The sequence below is a fragment of the Pteropus alecto genome, unplaced genomic scaffold (assembly GCF_000325575.1).
Source record: "Pteropus alecto unplaced genomic scaffold, ASM32557v1 scaffold75, whole genome shotgun sequence".
Taxonomy (NCBI): Eukaryota; Metazoa; Chordata; class Mammalia; order Chiroptera; family Pteropodidae; genus Pteropus; species Pteropus alecto.
The window spans coordinates 26,181,556-26,199,066 of NW_006440638.1; the positions used below are offsets into that span (position 1 = coordinate 26,181,556).

At 34.5% G+C, this 17,511-nt stretch overlaps 2 pseudogenes; both read left to right on the forward strand.

Moving 5' to 3' along the window:
* Positions 1–12,475: 12,475 nt before the first annotated feature.
* Positions 12,476–12,591, forward strand: LOC112484382 (annotated as a pseudogene).
* A 664-nt stretch (positions 12,592–13,255) lies between these two features.
* LOC107196074 lies at positions 13,256–13,740 on the forward strand (annotated as a pseudogene).
* Positions 13,741–17,511: the final 3,771 nt, after the last annotated feature.

Genomic DNA, 17,511 nt, shown 5'->3' on the forward strand with positions numbered 1-17,511 from the left:
GACAAAGAACATGGTTTGAAGTAATTTAGTTTAGTTTATCAGCCACATGGCATGTTATCAAAGAACGTGTGTGGCAATATTCCTCTTATGGCATGAGTCAGAGATGGACACTTGTGAAATTCTTCCAGTTTTATTCTAATTATTCTTTTTTCCTTCAAGAAGGAATCCCACCTAGCAAAAAGTTTATAGGAAGAGCTTTCTAATACTAACTCCTCAAGAGAATCTTGTGTCCTCCAATCTACCATGATTTTAAACCTTTAAAATAGACCATGCCAGATTCTGGAGCACCCTGGTCCAAGAAATCAAATACTTTCCATACAAGGGAGAAAAAATATATATCCTCTGTCCTTTCCAACTACACTCTTGGGAATAGGAACCAAAAGGGCTGCAACTAGCCTCAAACACAATAAACAAGTTACCAGGACATAACAGGATATCAAATATAGAACTATCCGGCCATTCATTAAGAAGATAATACCAAAGCTGCTAGGAACAAAATCAAGGTAGATTTGGGAGATATCTACCCTTTTAAATTCACTCCAATTAAATGATCAATTCTCCACAACATATCCTCTTTTATAGTTATATTCTTCTTTGAGTTTTTCCTTCTATTCATGCCTATGCCAACCCTGTCTTCTCTCTTGCTCACTTGGTCTGTACTTCTATATGGCGACTTCATCTCTGATAAAGTTTATTGTCCTCTTTTCTTTTTCTCCAATTCCTTCTTCTAAGTTATTTCTTCCTCCTTTATCAGTCAATAGTCCTGGGCATTCATTTGCCCCGCTGTTAGTCTATAAGAGAAGATATTAACCTCTAATTAGTTATCAGCACTTTACACTTAGGATTTTTTTGTTCTGGTAATCATGTAATTTTCTAGTGCAGACATGATAGATAGATCCTTTGCAGACAAAGGATCTATCAGACAATTTTCTCCCTCTTTGAAAAGCACAGCAATGTAATTTTATATCTTTCAAATAGATTCTAAACTGAATTATTCTAAATTAAAAAATTGGAAAAAAAGAAGAGAAAGAAACAGACTAGTTTATGTGTTAAGTACACCTTAGCAAAGAGATAACACTGGGTAAGAGGAAAGTGGCAGAGGAGCAGATTTTAAAAATGTAATAATTTTAATTTTATAATGGAGCCATAGATAAATACTTTTGAATTGGCTAATAGTTTCTTACAATTTTGAAAGTTAAAGAAATCGATCACTGACTATTGCCATAGTCAAATATTCTAGGCACTCTTATGCTTGAGATTTCCATTTTATACAGTCAGTTGCAATTATTGGTAGAAACTGGTTTATGAAATGTGAGCAAATTCAATTTGGAAAAAAAATTCTTTGACCTTTTATTCTGTGTATAGCACTGGGCATTAAGGAGCATACAAAAGAAAAGAAGACAGTGTGATGGAGCATGGGATCAGCACGTGTGGAACAATTCAGGGGCAATACAAAGCAGCACATGGTGGGACTCAAGTGTGGCATCACCTAGGGAGATTAGAGAAAGGTGAGATGGTGTTCGGTGTTGTGGCACTTAAATAAATGTTAAAAGAGTAGGAAGACTTCAAATAAGTCACAAAAAAAAAAAAAAAAGAGAACTGTAGGCATGAAAAACAGCCTCAGACCAATCTGGAGTTTGGGTAAACCCCACCCGAGTTTGTAAGGTACAGTTGAGATTTCTACTGAAAATCTTATATAATGCAAGCTAGACAGTAGATGAAAATGAAATTCTGTATGCATAATAAACATTTATTAAATGCCTAATGTATGCTGGGTACCACTTTAAGCATTGGGTTTACAAAAATAAGTAGGATTTGGTACTCTAGAGTCTCACTGTCTTGTGAAAGAACCAAGTAAGTCAATAATCATAAATTAGTGCAATACGCACAATAAAAATTTTTTTAAGGCCTCTTAGCGGCAGTAAGAAAGGGTATCATCTCTGCAATAAGAAAGAGTATTATTTAGGTGGGGATTGCTAGGAATAAATATAGTCTTCTTTTCATTGTAGTGTTCAGATCGGAAAACTAGATTAAGGCACATTTGAGTGGATGTTATGGGAAAAATCCTAAATGGCAAAGATATGAATTGTTCCTCCTGCAATTAAGTTCTAAAGTGTTCTGACTCAAAAGGCAGTGGTGTTTTCATCCAGACCATTCAGCTTCAGTATTGTTGCTGACAATTTGGAGGTTTGACAAACAGGTGGAAAAAAAAAAAAAGACCTGGAATCAAAGAATGTTTCCAACTCTTTAGGATGCATTTAAAATAATACCCACCCCCATTTATGACAACATAAGCCCTGCAGATTCAAACTTCTGTAATTTGAAAGCCAAATGGATTGTTTTAGAGAATGCGGATCCTGCTGATAGATAAGTGGAAAGGATAAGAAGGTTATAAAGAAACCATGAGCTGAAAAGTAAACAACATTTAGAGAACAATTTTATTTGGTATCTCTATTTCTTATAATTAAGTCTCAGCTCAGTAATTTGTTTGGAACTTAACTTCCAATAATTTTTTTGCAAGTCATAGGATTCTAGGTCTATGGGTATGCTATGTTAAGCTGGCTTATTGAAGTTAAGGTTGAAGAAATATAGAAAGATGGTGGTGAAATTTTAACTATTGCTTACTATCTACATTAAGAAATTTTCATAGGAGAAGAGGAGAAATAGGTTGCTTTATTTGTGGGCATTACAGAAAATTCAACATTCATTCATTCATTCATCCATTCACTAAATATTGATTGAGTATTTTCCATTGGCCAGTCATCATGTTAGTCTCTTGTTAAGATTTTAGGATTAGGCAAGTTTTGTCTTCAAAGTCCAGTTAAACATTTTGTTATAATTTATTATAGTAATAATAATGCTAGCTAACAGTTATTGTATATTTACAGTATGCCAGGAACTTTTCTAAGTATTAACTCATTTGACAATCTTATATATATTATGAGGTATTATTATTATCATCATTACTATTGTCTTTCTTTTACAGTTCAGGCAACTGAAGCTCAGAGGGAGTAAGAAATTTGCAAAGGTCACATAGCCAGATACCATTCGTATTCAGGCAGCCTGACTTCAGAATATAGACTCTTAAGTACTTTGTATATTGAGTATACACCCTTATCTGTGAACCTTTCAAGAACAGAGACCTTTTCTATATTATTCCCTATGCTTAGACCCTAGTATGGAAACTAATAATAGATTTTTAATAAGTGTTATTGAATAAATATTTCAAGGAATAGTCAAAATATAAAAGATTCCTACCCCAAGCTGTTCATAGCCTAATTACCACTATAACTACACTTTAATATAGTTAGAAAAAAAATTTGAAAAGTTGAAAATAAGGCAAAAGTGTGTATGTGTCCATTGACAGTCATACTTTCAAGCCCACCCAAGCATTAACAGCCATTGAATAAGAGAAATTCAATGACACCTTCATCATTCCAATTAAGAGAGACAATTCTTACAGAAGAGGTAGAGAGAGAAAAGAGAGGAAGAGAAAAGAGAGAGAATACGAAGAGATAAACACATTCCTCAGGATTAATTCTTATCCAGGGCACATAGTATACATGCAGCCTCTGAATCGCCTTAATTTATCTTTGTCTGTTCCTATGATTCAGATGATAGAGTAGCCCAGTTAAATTGAAATTGAGTTAAGTTGATAACCAAAGAGTGGCATTGTTACTGGCTAAAAGTCATTAATTTTGATGTGATAAATTCCTTTCTAATGGGGGCATTTTTATTATTTCTAGTGTTTTTGTTTTGGTGACTTTTTCCAATAATGTCAATATTTCAAGTAAGCCAGAGGAAAAACAAAAAAGCCTTATGCGCCTTTCTCTATTATTATTATCCTTTAAAAATTCCTTACTGCCCTAGTCTGCCTAACGTAAGATGAAAAATTAACAGGATCAAGAACACAACGAAATCATGATTGTAATGTACTGATTAATTTTGAGGTTTTATCAGCATGTAAACATGGAGATTAGTTGGAAGCTTAAACAAACTGGGAATAAAACCTAGTCATCTGACAATGCCTTCATCAGCAAGTGTTGCCCTTTGGGAGCCTGCTGTATAATTAATGTCTTTGTTTCCAGAAAGTGAAGAATGCATTCTTGTTTAGGCAATGCAATGAGTCACAACCTTAGCTGCATATTATTGTCTTCAGAACTTTTAAAAAATAGTGTTGCTCTCTAGAAATCTGTATTTCATTGGTCTGTTGTGCAGCCGGGCGATGGGATTTTTTTTTTTTTAAGGTGATTTACTACGAACACCGATACACTAATTAAATGAGGACTTGTCTTCAGATGTGTTCAGTTGTCAATTCAGAAGGTTGGACTCAAAAGCATTATCTGAGAAATCCTTTATTCCAAGATGATGGTAAGTAGGTCTCCTCTTCATGGTAACTTGACAGATAGCTAGCAGCTGTCTGGAATATGATATTTAAAAGGATATTAAAACCACTCGTAGCCTCAGGAGTGGTTTTAATATTCTTTTAAATATGATTTACTAGGGACAAGCAGAGTGAATGGTGCTATAAATACCATGTATTGTTCACCCCTGGGTTTGCAAATACATGTGTTTAAATTATGTTTAACTCAGGTGGGATTCATATTAAATGTGATCCCAATTCATCAAAGAATCAGCACATTCTTCTAATTCAGTTTTTTTTTTTTAAGGCAAAAATTCTTGTGCTGATTCTTTTTTGATTCCTCTTTTTCCATTTCCACAATTTCAGCTTTGAGTAGGTGACAATAAAAAATATTAAGAGGGCTCATAACACTCCCTTTGGACTTTGAACTTCTTGAAGTCAAGGTTTTATAATCTTTGTATTCCCCAGGAGCAAAACCAGGGCTTGGCATGTGGGTGCTGATAAAAATAGTCAGTGCATTCAAATGACTGCACTCAAGCCCACTTTCGGAAGTACATTCATTTCTCCCTACCTTTGTGCAAAAGTTTATAATCACTGCTGTGTATAAAAGCCACAGGGACAGACCAAGTGTGGCGTACAGAGGGAAGTATTTGATGAACTCTTTATTCTGTATTGTTGGCTATTATTTTAAGCATCATATTTCCCCAACAGCCTGTGAGCTCCTTAAAATCGAGGGCAATACTGTTTATTTCTTGTGTATGTAGACAGCCTTTTCACAATTCTGAGTACATGAAACATGTATTTGAACAAAACATACACTCAAATGAATAAAGTGTCTACTGAGAGCCAATTATGTCTTAGACCTTCACATGTTATCTTATTTAAAGTACAGACTCTAAAGTACCATCTTAATTAAGGTAAGCAGGACTAGTAAGTAGACCCTGAATATATAATTGCTCATTCTAAGGTGGTATTTCCTGGTCAGTGAGTGGTGAATAAAATACCCAGCCTCTTTCCATTTTGTGGCTCCATCATTATTTAGGTTTTGTCTATACAGCCAGTGTAGCCAGAGACCACCTAACCTCTTAAAATTGCCAGCAAATAAGTAGCATACCTCAGTTCTGCTCACTTTTTACTTAGTCATATAATCTCACCTAACTTCTTAGGGCAACATTCAAGGAAGCAAATGGGTTTTGATACTTCTTTATGTAGGGGACTGCCATGCAGAATAGCCTCATATTTGGCCTCTACCCAATGAAGCCATTGGTTGCCTCCCCCACAGTTGTGACTCCAAAAACTGTCTCCAGATGTTGCCACATGTCCCCTAGGTTATAAAATCACCCCTGGTCGAGAATGTCTAGACATGCCCAATGTGTAGTAGTGGAACAGGGATAGGATGACCACAATAAAAATTCCCATTTAAAAAAAGAAGGATTCAAACAGTCATCACTCTGCCATGATGGGATCCTGGAAACAAGCATTGTGAAGCCCCTGGAAACAAGCATTGAGAGTGTGGAGGAAGTTCCTTGACTAGAGTCATCAGACCCTTGTTCTGCTCTCTGAGAGGAACTCCCTCCAGCATATTCCTCACCTGTTTTTCCCCGGCCATAACCGAAGTGCACATTGGTGCCCATACTGAGCTTTTGCAGCCTGCTTGCTGCTGGTGCAAGTTTTTAGCCCCTGGGATGTTTTATGACTTAATCAGTGAAGGGCATCTTTTACCCTGGCTCGTGGTTTCATTGGCAATATAATTCTCTCAAAACCTTCATAGACTTTTGATCTGTTTGCTTCTAAAGAGTTCTAGGTAGCAGCAACCACGTCCTAAGTTTTTGACTGGATGCATCCTCCATATTTCTTTCCTTCCTTGTTCCCATTGACTCTTTCTCTCCAATAAATGGCACTTACTTTGAGGCTATCTGAAACAAAATACTGGAGTAGAAAAATAACAACCTTAATCTATCTTTGCCACAAGGCTGGGAAGTCTTAATGGTCTTTTTAAAAACTGTCTCCTATTCTTTGCAATCTATAAACAATCGCCTTCTAAAATCCTATAAAATTCTTGAAATTCTTCTTGCAAAGTCTTGCTTGTAATTACTTGCTATAAGCAGCAAGAAACAGACAGTAAGCACTAATACTCATACATTCTATCCGCAGCTTTCAGAGCAACAGGCTTAGTATGAATTTGATCTTCTTTCCAAGTGATTGTAGATGAGTTTTACCAGACATAACTCCCTTTTTCTTTTGCCAGAGAAATCTATTTTTGTACTACCTGTTGCAGATCCAGTAAGTTCTTCGTGGCTACAGATTTTATCAGTTTTTGTTAAAGTAGTACTTCATTTGAAAATGCTAATTTCTGTATTAGGTGAGGTAGATTGAATTGCTTTAACACATAGATACTATGTGGTAAGTATTTAAATATTTATCTTAATATTTATTAATAGCAATTTTAACATATCTCAACATATTAATTTATATATCTAAAATTATATATATTCCATAATATATATCTATTAATATAAACTGATTCAAACACACAAGGACTTTATTTCTCAATCACACAAGCAGTCAAAGCAGGCATAATTTGTGGCCGGCTTTGTTTCCTGAGAGTGATTACAAACATTGGTTCCTACCACTGTATGGTTACACCATCTCTAGGGCCTCAGGAAGGGAAAAAAAAGCCAAGGAATCACATATCATTTCCACTCAAACTATATTGGCTAGAACTTAGATATGTAATTATTTTCTAGCTGCAAAACTAGCTGGGACCTGTAATCTAGCTGTGTGACTAGGCACAGAGAGCGATAAGAATCTGAGGCGTGGCACTGCTCCTCCAGGTCCTCTGTATTCAAATGAGCCCTGATCCCATTCTGACTTTCTGACTTCTACACATGGAAATTTCATATTCAACTTGAAGTGTAGCAGAATATGGTACCCCAAAATATGATTGTAGGAGCTCAATACATGTCACCCCCAAATTTGCCACTTTGGCGTAGTGACTATTTTGAGCTGTAGAGGTACTTGCACAATATCAAGTGCAGGCTTTCTCTAAACTCTCCTTATCTGCCTAAAGACAGATACTCCAAAAGGAACTCAGTTGTCATAAATCCCCTCTCTGGGAGTTTCATTAACAGTTTCATTAATAGGGAAGGTTGATTTTTGTTACAGGAGAGAAGACTAGAAGTTGATACTATACCCAAACTTTGTCACAAACTATCATACCTCCCATGAGCCCATTCATCTTTCCTAAAAATCATTTACTTTCTCCTAAGAGGCCTACATCTCCTCTCTCTTTTTTCTATTAAGATTCATTCTATTTATTCCTGAATTCTAAACCACCTTGGGAATTACACAGTTTTCTCTGGATATCTCCCATGCATGCATAACACAGGTTAATATATTTGTTTGTTTTTCACTTGTTAATCTGTCCTTTATTACAGGGGTCTCAGCTAAAACTCAGAAGGATAGAGGGAAAATTAATTTTCCTTGCTGACAAACTCAAAATGAAATCTTGTCTTTCCATCTCAATAAATGGCATGATCATCCACTTAGTGGCTCAAGCCAGAAACCTGAGTCCATCCCATCACTTTACCATCCAGTTCATTTATGAATCCCGTGTCCTGTTCGTTAATTTTAAACATAGCTAAGCAGAATTAGATTAATCATAATTCTTGGTTCCCAATACTCTCTGTGGCTTTCCCTATACCATCTTCCTATCTCTCTCTGTCTTAAGTAACTGCTATCTCTAATCTTCTCTTTGCTTTTTCTTACGACATTTTATCACATGTGTATGTATTCCAAAAAGCATATTGTTTAGTTTTTTAATGTTTATGAAAAAAGAGTTAGGATGTTCGTAATCTTCTGGGACTTAACTTTTTACACAATATTCCAATGTTAACACATCTCCATATTATTGCATGTACTTACAGTTTTTTTTTAAATTGACTGTTTTATAATATTGTAAATATGTCACATTTTATTCATACTAATTTCAGTGGGCATTGGGTTGTTATTACAAATAGAATTTTGAATGTTTTTGTGCATATCTACTGTGCACAAAAAGAGTTTCTCTTGGATATGCACCTAGAAAGAATTCCTTGGTTTTATGATATGAGAATGTTCAAATTTACATAATTATTATAAATTGTTTTCCAAAGCAATCATTCCAATGCACACTTTCATCAGAAAGGTTTTTAAAAAATCTTGATGATTTATGGTCTCTCCAACATTTGATATTATCGGATTGCTTAATTTTTACCCATTTTATACATGGAATTTGTATAAAATGATCTCATAGTTTTGGTTTGCATTCTCCAATTACTATTTAGTTGAACACCTACTTGTATGTTTTTTTTTTTTTTGTGGACTGCTTCTCAGTGATTTAAGTGGAGGTTCTTTTGGTATTCCATGAAACTTATTATATCATCTGCAAATAGTAAAAAATTTATTTCTTTCTAATTCTTATGACTTAAATGTTATTTTGTAAATCTTATTTTGATGTTCAGGATATTGAGTACAATGTTGAACTGAATGGTGTAAATTCTTTTTTTAGTTATGATTATAAAGAAATTACTCCAAACATTCCCCTATTTCAGATGCTATTTGTTATTGCTATTGTTAAGTATAATCCTTTATCAGGTTAAGAGAATTTTATTCTGTTTTGAATTTATTAGGGTCTTTTTTTAACCATGAATTTATTTCTAATTTTATCAAATGATTTCTCTGCATATTTTGAAATGACATTATAAACCCCCAAAATAATATACATTTCAGGCTGTCAGAGAGATAGGAGTGACCTGGGGGAAGAAATACACAAAAGCACATGTAAATGTGCATATACATTATTCCTATAAAATAAATTTCTTTCAAGAAATTTCCTTTGAAAATTTATCTTGTAGAAAGTAGCATTTAATATGGGCCTTGAAGGATAAATACATTTTGAAAGAAAGTTATGGGGTAGGATGAGGAGAAAGAAGTACAATGTATTGGTTGAAGTGTCTCTGATAAATAAAGGCATAGTACTGGAAAAACAAAGGGTTGCTAACTAATTATTTAACCATATCGAAGTATGCAAATGAAATAATATTAGATAAACTTATTGGTATTACATTTTGGAAAACAATACATTTCAGAATGAGAATTTTTTAAAAAATTTACTGAAATTGAATTTTAGAAGGTAAATATTTTAGCTAGATAATTATAGCAAAATCCCTTCTGTTCCCCAAAGCATTTCTTTCCCTGAAAAAGAAATTTCTTTATTGATAAATTTCATAAACATTGTATAATGATATTGGGTTTTGGAATGTTATAAATGGAAAAAATGGAACCATTGAGCAAAAATGGAAAAGTGGAGGAAGTTTTAATTTAGTTGAGATATTCCATATTTGAATTGCTTATGAGAATTTCAAGTGATTTCCAGCAAGCAGTTGGATGTGTATGTCTGTATTTCAGGAATAGAGTAGAGATTTGAGTTATTCATATAAAACTATTGATTCAATGAAAGTGAGTATGAATTCCTAATGAGAAAATGATGAGAAATGAAACATCAAGTTCATGAAAAAGTTCTTGAGAACAGCCATATTTAGAGACATGAGAAGAACAAAAAAAGTGAGAGAAGTAGAAAAAAAGCAATAACAAGAAACAAACGAGCTAACTAAAAACCTATCCAAGGAGGAAAATCTAGAGTGCAGTATCCTGGAAGGGCTCATAAAAGGTGATAGGAAATGTTGAAGAACAGTTGAGGACAATAAATACTGTCTTTATCATATTCTTAGGAAAATTATTTCTCTTTTATTTTGAAAAGCTGTACTTTTTGGAATACTCTATTTTTGTTAGGTTTGTGATTTGAAGTATGCTTTATTTTAAAGACCTCTGCTACATTGTGGGTTATGGGCTAACTCAGGGTAATCATGGTGCCAATAGCTAATCAGTTTCTATGACCCAAAAGTGTAAAATTTAAAAGGGGTAGGAAGAAGTGTTCATTTACAGATGGAAGCTCTTCAATTCATTGTCACAGTGTAGCTCTGTACCATCTTGATACACATGCAGTTAAGCCCCAGGACCTAATTTGAATTGGAAAGTTGAACAGTAATGATCTCTTGCAGCTCAGAGAGCATGAAAGCATTAGTTTATCATCATCCATAACAGGTCTCAGAGCTTTGCAAATGAGAGGAGGAATCATGGATGCATTACAGGTACAAAGAGTATGTTTTATGAATAAGTGTTTGTCAGGGCAGCCTGGTAAACAGTTGAATAATTGAAACAACTCATTGCTGCCTAATAAACTCTTCATTCTCATTAATGATACATCTAATGATTTTCTTGCTAGCATCCAATTTGAAGCTCATGACCTCACTGCAACTTACTTGGGTCATAGAACCACTGTGGTGAGCATCGACAAAGTCAGCCAATAAGGTATTTGCTGCAATGTTGTCAACACCATAGACTGTGTCAAATGATCCACTGGGACCAATTTTATGAGAATGGCCCCCAAATTCAAGCATCATCAACCGAGCAAGTAATACATTGTCAAAACTTTCCAGCTGCCCGGAATCTAGGTGATTTATCTCCTGGGAAACTTTTAGAAATGAACCTATTTTTTTTATACAATGAAGAAAAATGAAAGGCACCCTTATACTCGCTACTATGTCTTCACAGGAGAAAAATAGTGGAGGGGCTTACTTATGAGAAAAGATTAAAAGAGCTTAGGGTCAAATACAGGGGGAAAATAATGATAGCCTATGAATATCTGAAAGAAATAAAAAAAGAGAAGAGGGCGAAATTACAGTATTTAGAATGGCCCAGTAGGGGATAACTAGGAGTAATGGGATGAAAATAATGGAAACATTTAGGCTTATTCTCAGTGACATCTTGCTGGCAGTGTCAGATGATAGCCTCATCTCCTGAGGCAAGTGACGGAATTGCTGCCACCTTGGGAATTTGAATCTGGAGTGGAAAAATACATAGATTTGGTGGCAGACAGCAACTGTACAGTGGCAAAGACATGGAAGCAGATTCATTAGTTCTCATTTTTTTCTCTCTTGAGATATGATTCTCAAGACAAAGCATGCTCAATGACCATCCTTGATTATCTTAGCATCTGTGTGTATATTATTAATAAAGCTCCATGTATGTCCTCAGAGAATGATTTGGCTGATTTATACTCTTGCGTAGGACAATTTTTTTCTTATTAGCAATATATTCTTATTCTAGTTATTGGTTCTATGTGTCATTTTTGATGTGAATCTCATGCTTTTGATTATAATATGTATCCTCAGATATGTGCAAATGTATGTGAGACTGACATAACCTAAAGAGTGAGAAAGGGGTGAAAAATATACTTTGAGAACCAAAATGCCATTATTTGCAAAGACATGTAGCACACACAAGGAAATGTCATCTGGTGCCAGAGGCCAACTTCACAGATCCAATGGACTCCCTCAAATAGTATTGTTAGGTAGCTAAACAGATATGCGCGACAGGGGAACAAAGGAATAGAGGTCCAAACTGGAGACTGCCCAAAGAAAACCCCACTAGTAGTTAGAGAATACCTCCTGCATCCCGGCTGACAAAGGATGGGAGGGCCATAACATATAGCTGGTTTAATCTAGCCACAGATGCGTGTGCAGAAGATACTACCTGCCCCAAACCTGCCCACAACCTCAGCTTCATTATACCATGGTTATGCTCTGAAGTTCATCATCATAATACCATGTTTATGCTTTGAAGTTCATGAATCTAATTATAACAGACTGAATTCTGGGTAAGCAAATGCACACTAGCCAAAGAGTTATATAGCAGACAAATATCAATCAAAATGACCTCATGTGCCAATCACCTAGCAACGCCTTTGTAAGCACCCATTGCAGCCCTAATATAACGAGACCACCCCTTCCCCCAGGGTTACAGCTCTCTATCTCCTTGTTGTAATTTGCTTCCCATGGGTGCATAACCTCTTTCCACATGGTTGGCAGTTTAGGCTCAACCTGTCTTCTACTTCAAAACATGCCTTTAATAAATCATACCTTAGACATGGTTCCATAGTGTAGTGGTTAGCATGTCTGCTTTACACATAGAAGATCCTGAGTTTGTGCCCCAGTGGAGCCATGGTCCATGGTCTATGGCCATGCCGCCCTGAACAAGCCTGATGTCTGATCTTGGAAGCTAAGCAGGGTTGGGCCTGGTTAGTACTTGGATGGGAGACCACCTAGGAAGACCAGGTGCTGTAGGCATAAATAATAATCAATAATAAATAAATAAATAAATCATACCTCTCATAATTGTTGCTGATTGGAAATTCATTTCTTTATCAGTGATAAGGACTGAGACTTGTATGTTACCAGAACTCTGATCACTGCAACGGTAATAGTATGGAATATTTTGTGTGTGTATAGGCTCATTTTTCCTTTGGACAATATCTGTAGTGTCTTCTAGCTTCTAAAGGGGATACATGAACTCCCAAATTTAAAAAATAAAAAATGAAGCTGAACATTTGAACCAGATAGTTACTCAAATCCTATTTCTATAAGTTTTGATGATGCTGTGAGAAAAAGTAAAAATATCTTGGTATTTATTTCTGAGAAAAAACTAAAGATATTTGCATTATCATCTAGTTCTCATTGGAATAGTCTCTGATCACAACTGTAGAGATACATCATTATAAAACCAGAAAAACTGCAAAATTGCATTATTATATAAATGCTAGTTAATAGAATGGTTACTTTTATGCAAACTTAACAGAAATAAAAGAAACTCAAATAAACAGAAGGAATTGTATATCAAGTATTCACTATACAAAGCATATACAATTTTTTTCTCAATTGTCCCTCTAAAGTTAAAAAACAGTATTGTGGCTTCTTTTCGGCTGGAATCGCCATCTTCTAGTAATTTGCCAAAATGACCAACACAAAAGGAAAGAGGAAAGGTACCCGCTATATGTTCTCTAGGCTTTTTAAAAAAACATAGGAGTTGTTCCTTTGGCCACATATATGCAAATCTACAAGAAAGGTGATATTGTAGACATCAAGGGCATGGGCACCATTTAAAAAGGAATGCCCCACAAATGTTACCATGGCAAAACTGGAAGAGTTTACAATGTTACCCAGCATGCAGTTGGTATTGTTGTAAACAAACAAGTTAAGGTCAAGATTCTTGCCAAGAGAATTAATGTATGTACTGAGCACATTAAGCCCTCTAAGAGCAGAGACAGCCTTCTGAAACATGTGAAGGAAAATGATCAAAAAAAGAAGGAAGCCAAAGAGAAAGGTACCTGGGTTCAGCTGAAGCATCAGCCTGCTCCACACAGAGAAGCACACTTTGTGAGAACGAATGGAAAAGAACCTTAGCTGCTGGAGCCCATTCCCTATGAATTCATGGCATGATAGATCTAAAAAAATTAAATAAAAGCAATCTAATTGAGTAGAGATATCCTTTCTGCCAAAGAAATATTTAAAGAAAACCAATTGTCCTAAAAAAAAAAAAAAAACAGTATTGTGAAAAACATTGAGATTAGTATCATTATTATTTTTAAAGAATATTACAATTTTATCTCTCATCTTCCTTATTAAAAGTATTAGAAAAGTTGCATTCTCCTTTCTCCAGTCACCACTCCCCAATTCTCTAATATAGTCCTACTCCTAAATGTACTTCAGCTCTGAAATTCTCTTTTATGTATTTTTTTAAAGTTGTCTTGTAGCTCTTGTTTTATTTCAGTCACGTAATAAGAAACTCTCTAGACCAAAACATTTGCAGGAAATTTTCTTCTGATCTTTGAGTTATTATTATTTTTTATTTCAGATTGGGTTCATTAGCTATTATTCCTATTTCTCTCTGTTGGAGCATTCTTAGTCTAGTCAATTTGCTTTTTATTTTGACCTTGCTTAAGGATCTGATTGATTAAATTGAGCATTATTGTTCCTCATAGAGAAGAATCTCTTCATCTAGACTCTAAGCCACTTCCCAGCCTGGATTGGCTGCTTTTACTTCTTGTGGTTCAATCATTTGTGTTTAGAGTTTGGGGTTACAGAATCAAAATTATGAGCACTTTTGCCTAGGGAACTCCTTAGGGACACAATCCTCCAAATATACCATAGAGATCTACTGTTAGAATAAGGTTATTGGTATGACCTGCAAAATGTCATTGACATTGATAAAATGCAGAAAAGAGTTAACAATCTTTTGTTAGCATGCATTTTTGTTTTTGTTTTTGAGAAAAAGATCTTGTTTTGCAACTGCCCTGACAAAGCTATGTCTCCCTCATTCACAAAGTGATTTACAAAATATCTGGTTAATTGAATTCAGACCAATAACCTGGTTTCTGTTCATTGAAAAAAGAAATAAATGATGAAATTCAAATTTTAAGACACCCAACGAATTTAAACATAGAGAAATCATAACTCATACTATGATATAAAAATAATAAACATTTTTAACTTTATTGAGAAATAATTGACAGATATAACTGTATATATTTAAAGTATACAATATGATGGTTTGAAAATATATATTACACACACATACACCCAGTGAACATTTTGACTAATAAAAGGCACCTGGTAAAGTCTAAGTTTTGCTGAGAGTTGAAACAATATTTTTTAATATTTCAGATAAGCCAGCATAAAATGTGTTTTGTTTTTCTTTATTAGGCTATCTAATGAATTATCTAATGAGTTACATAGAAAACTGTTCTAAATCCCAGTTCTATTTTGCGTACACAGAGATCATGAGAATGCTCAACATGGTAATGATCAGTTAGCTGAATGAAATTGACACAAAACAGGTTTTCCCACCTAAAAAGAGTCATGAAAACTCAGAGCTTCCGCCTGAAAGTGATCTTACTCAAATCCTTCACACTTCGATGAGGAAAGGAACTTGCTTAGGATGCACGAGGGCAGAACCTGGCTGCTATCACTCCTGATCTAGAATCTATTCCATCTTCCACACAGCTTCTAGCTCAGATCAATGTTTTCTCAAATACAGAACACTCGAGAGGCTCTTAGGCCTTTTCAGGGGAAACGAGTCTGTGAATGGGTGATTTATAACCACAATAACCTGAGTCTCAAAATGCCCAAGGAAGGAAAACCAATTATGATAGGTACTGCATGAATAAAATCTGAGGCCTATTTATACACCTTAATGTTGTAGTTTCTTCATCTGATGGCCAGGATGTGATGGAGAATAATTTAGAAACTATCTAAGAGATTACTACTGAGGACATTTTGAAATATTGGTACTGCATATTTTTATTCTGTTTGGGAGAAATAGAAAGCAGAAGAGACTCTCATACAGACTGAAAAGGCATTAATTTTAGATACAACTGAGAGCAAGTATGTGGAACTTTTTTTTCTACCAGGTTGAATGTACCTAAGTCAACTTAAATATTTGTGGTTAATTAAAAAAAAAAAAAAGATAAATCCCATGAAGAAATAATACTCAGCAAATAAAAAGGAACTGATGTTAAAATATTTGTAATATCTACTATTAGGTAAAAAGAACCACTATGCATAATACATATTTATATTTAAAAATACATGCACAATCCCTCTATTTTTCCACATATGTATAAAGCACTACATATAAATGCATGGTAAAAAGTCTCAAATGGTATATTCTAGATAGCAGTTCTAAATCAGGACAGATTTTGCCCCCCAGGGGACATTTGGCAATGTCTAGAGACATTTTTGATTGTTATAGTTGGGGGCAGGAGCAATGCTCTTGACATCTAGGGGACAGAAGTCAGGGATTCTACTAAACATCCTCTAGGACAGCCCCCCAACAAAGAATTATCTCACCTGCAATGTCAATTTTGCTGACATTATGAAACTTTTCTCTAGATTGATAATAATTTTCTCTGGAGGGTCAAGTGGAACCTGAGAGTTAGAATATTGGAGTTTCAAGCAGAGCATCCACTTTATTTGTACTATTTGTACTTCCACTAATAAAAATGTATTAATATATTACTGGTAAAATTTTAAAAGTAAAGTTTAAAGTACAGTAGATGTCCAAATGTATTGCCAAATTTAGATTTTCCCTTTAAGTCCATTAACATGAAAACATAATAATTGTTTAAGTAAGTTGGTGGAAAATGCTATTTAATGATGCTATCTGGTGTGCTGAGAGCAAAGCAAAATTCTGCTTCTTTAGGGTGAGTGGCATTTTATGGAATGTAAATGAGAAAGACTGCTAATTTCATTTATCACACTACAATTTCATTTTATGATGGAGGCTGATGAATTTATAAGGTAAACTAGTGAAAATTCTAATTTCCAATTGTAGGATTCGTTGGTTGGAAAAGACTCACATCCTGTTGAAACTTTTTTTGCAGTCTCTAATATATCTCATAGGTCTCGTACAGGCATCTATTTAGAATCTCTATGCTTGATTAATAATACCCCCTCTCACGTTACTCTGAAGTGTGTATGTGTGTATGTGTTCTTTAAAGTAAGTACTTGAGTATTTTCAGTGGTGAATCATTTTACAGGCCAGGCTTCCATACTTACTATAAAATAACAACAGCAAATGGAAGGTTGAAAAAACACTATAATAAACAATGATGTAGATACCAGCTAGGATAAACAGATATTAATAATTCTCCATATTGGATTTAAATTCTACTTCCATTCTATATTGCCCTTTCTCTCTTTAGAAAATACAACATTATAGGTAAAGCTAAAGACCTGTTTATTCCCTCACCTTCTGTACCCAGCAGTAACTCCTTTTCTGAACTTAATGTATAATCCTTCCCACCTATGTTTTTATTCTTTTACATATACAATTATCTATCACACACATATACTTAAATTTGATTTTCTTTAAAAGTTTAGAAGAATGGTATCCTTTTTTTTTTTTATGATTATATCAATCCATGTGTGCGCAAATAGTTTTAGTTCATACATTTGAAATGCTACATTTATCATATTCGATCATGTGAACATATCATAGATTATCCATTTTCCATTTATTTTCCTTTTAAAAAACTATTATAAATAATGTTGCAATAAACATTACTGTTCACGTTGCCATGGTTACATAGATAGAAGTTCCTCTAAGCAAATATTTCCAGAAAGGAAACTGCTGAACTGTAAGACTTGCTCATACTCAGTTACTAGATAGCAGATAAACACTCTGTTCTTCAGTTTCAGCTAACATATATT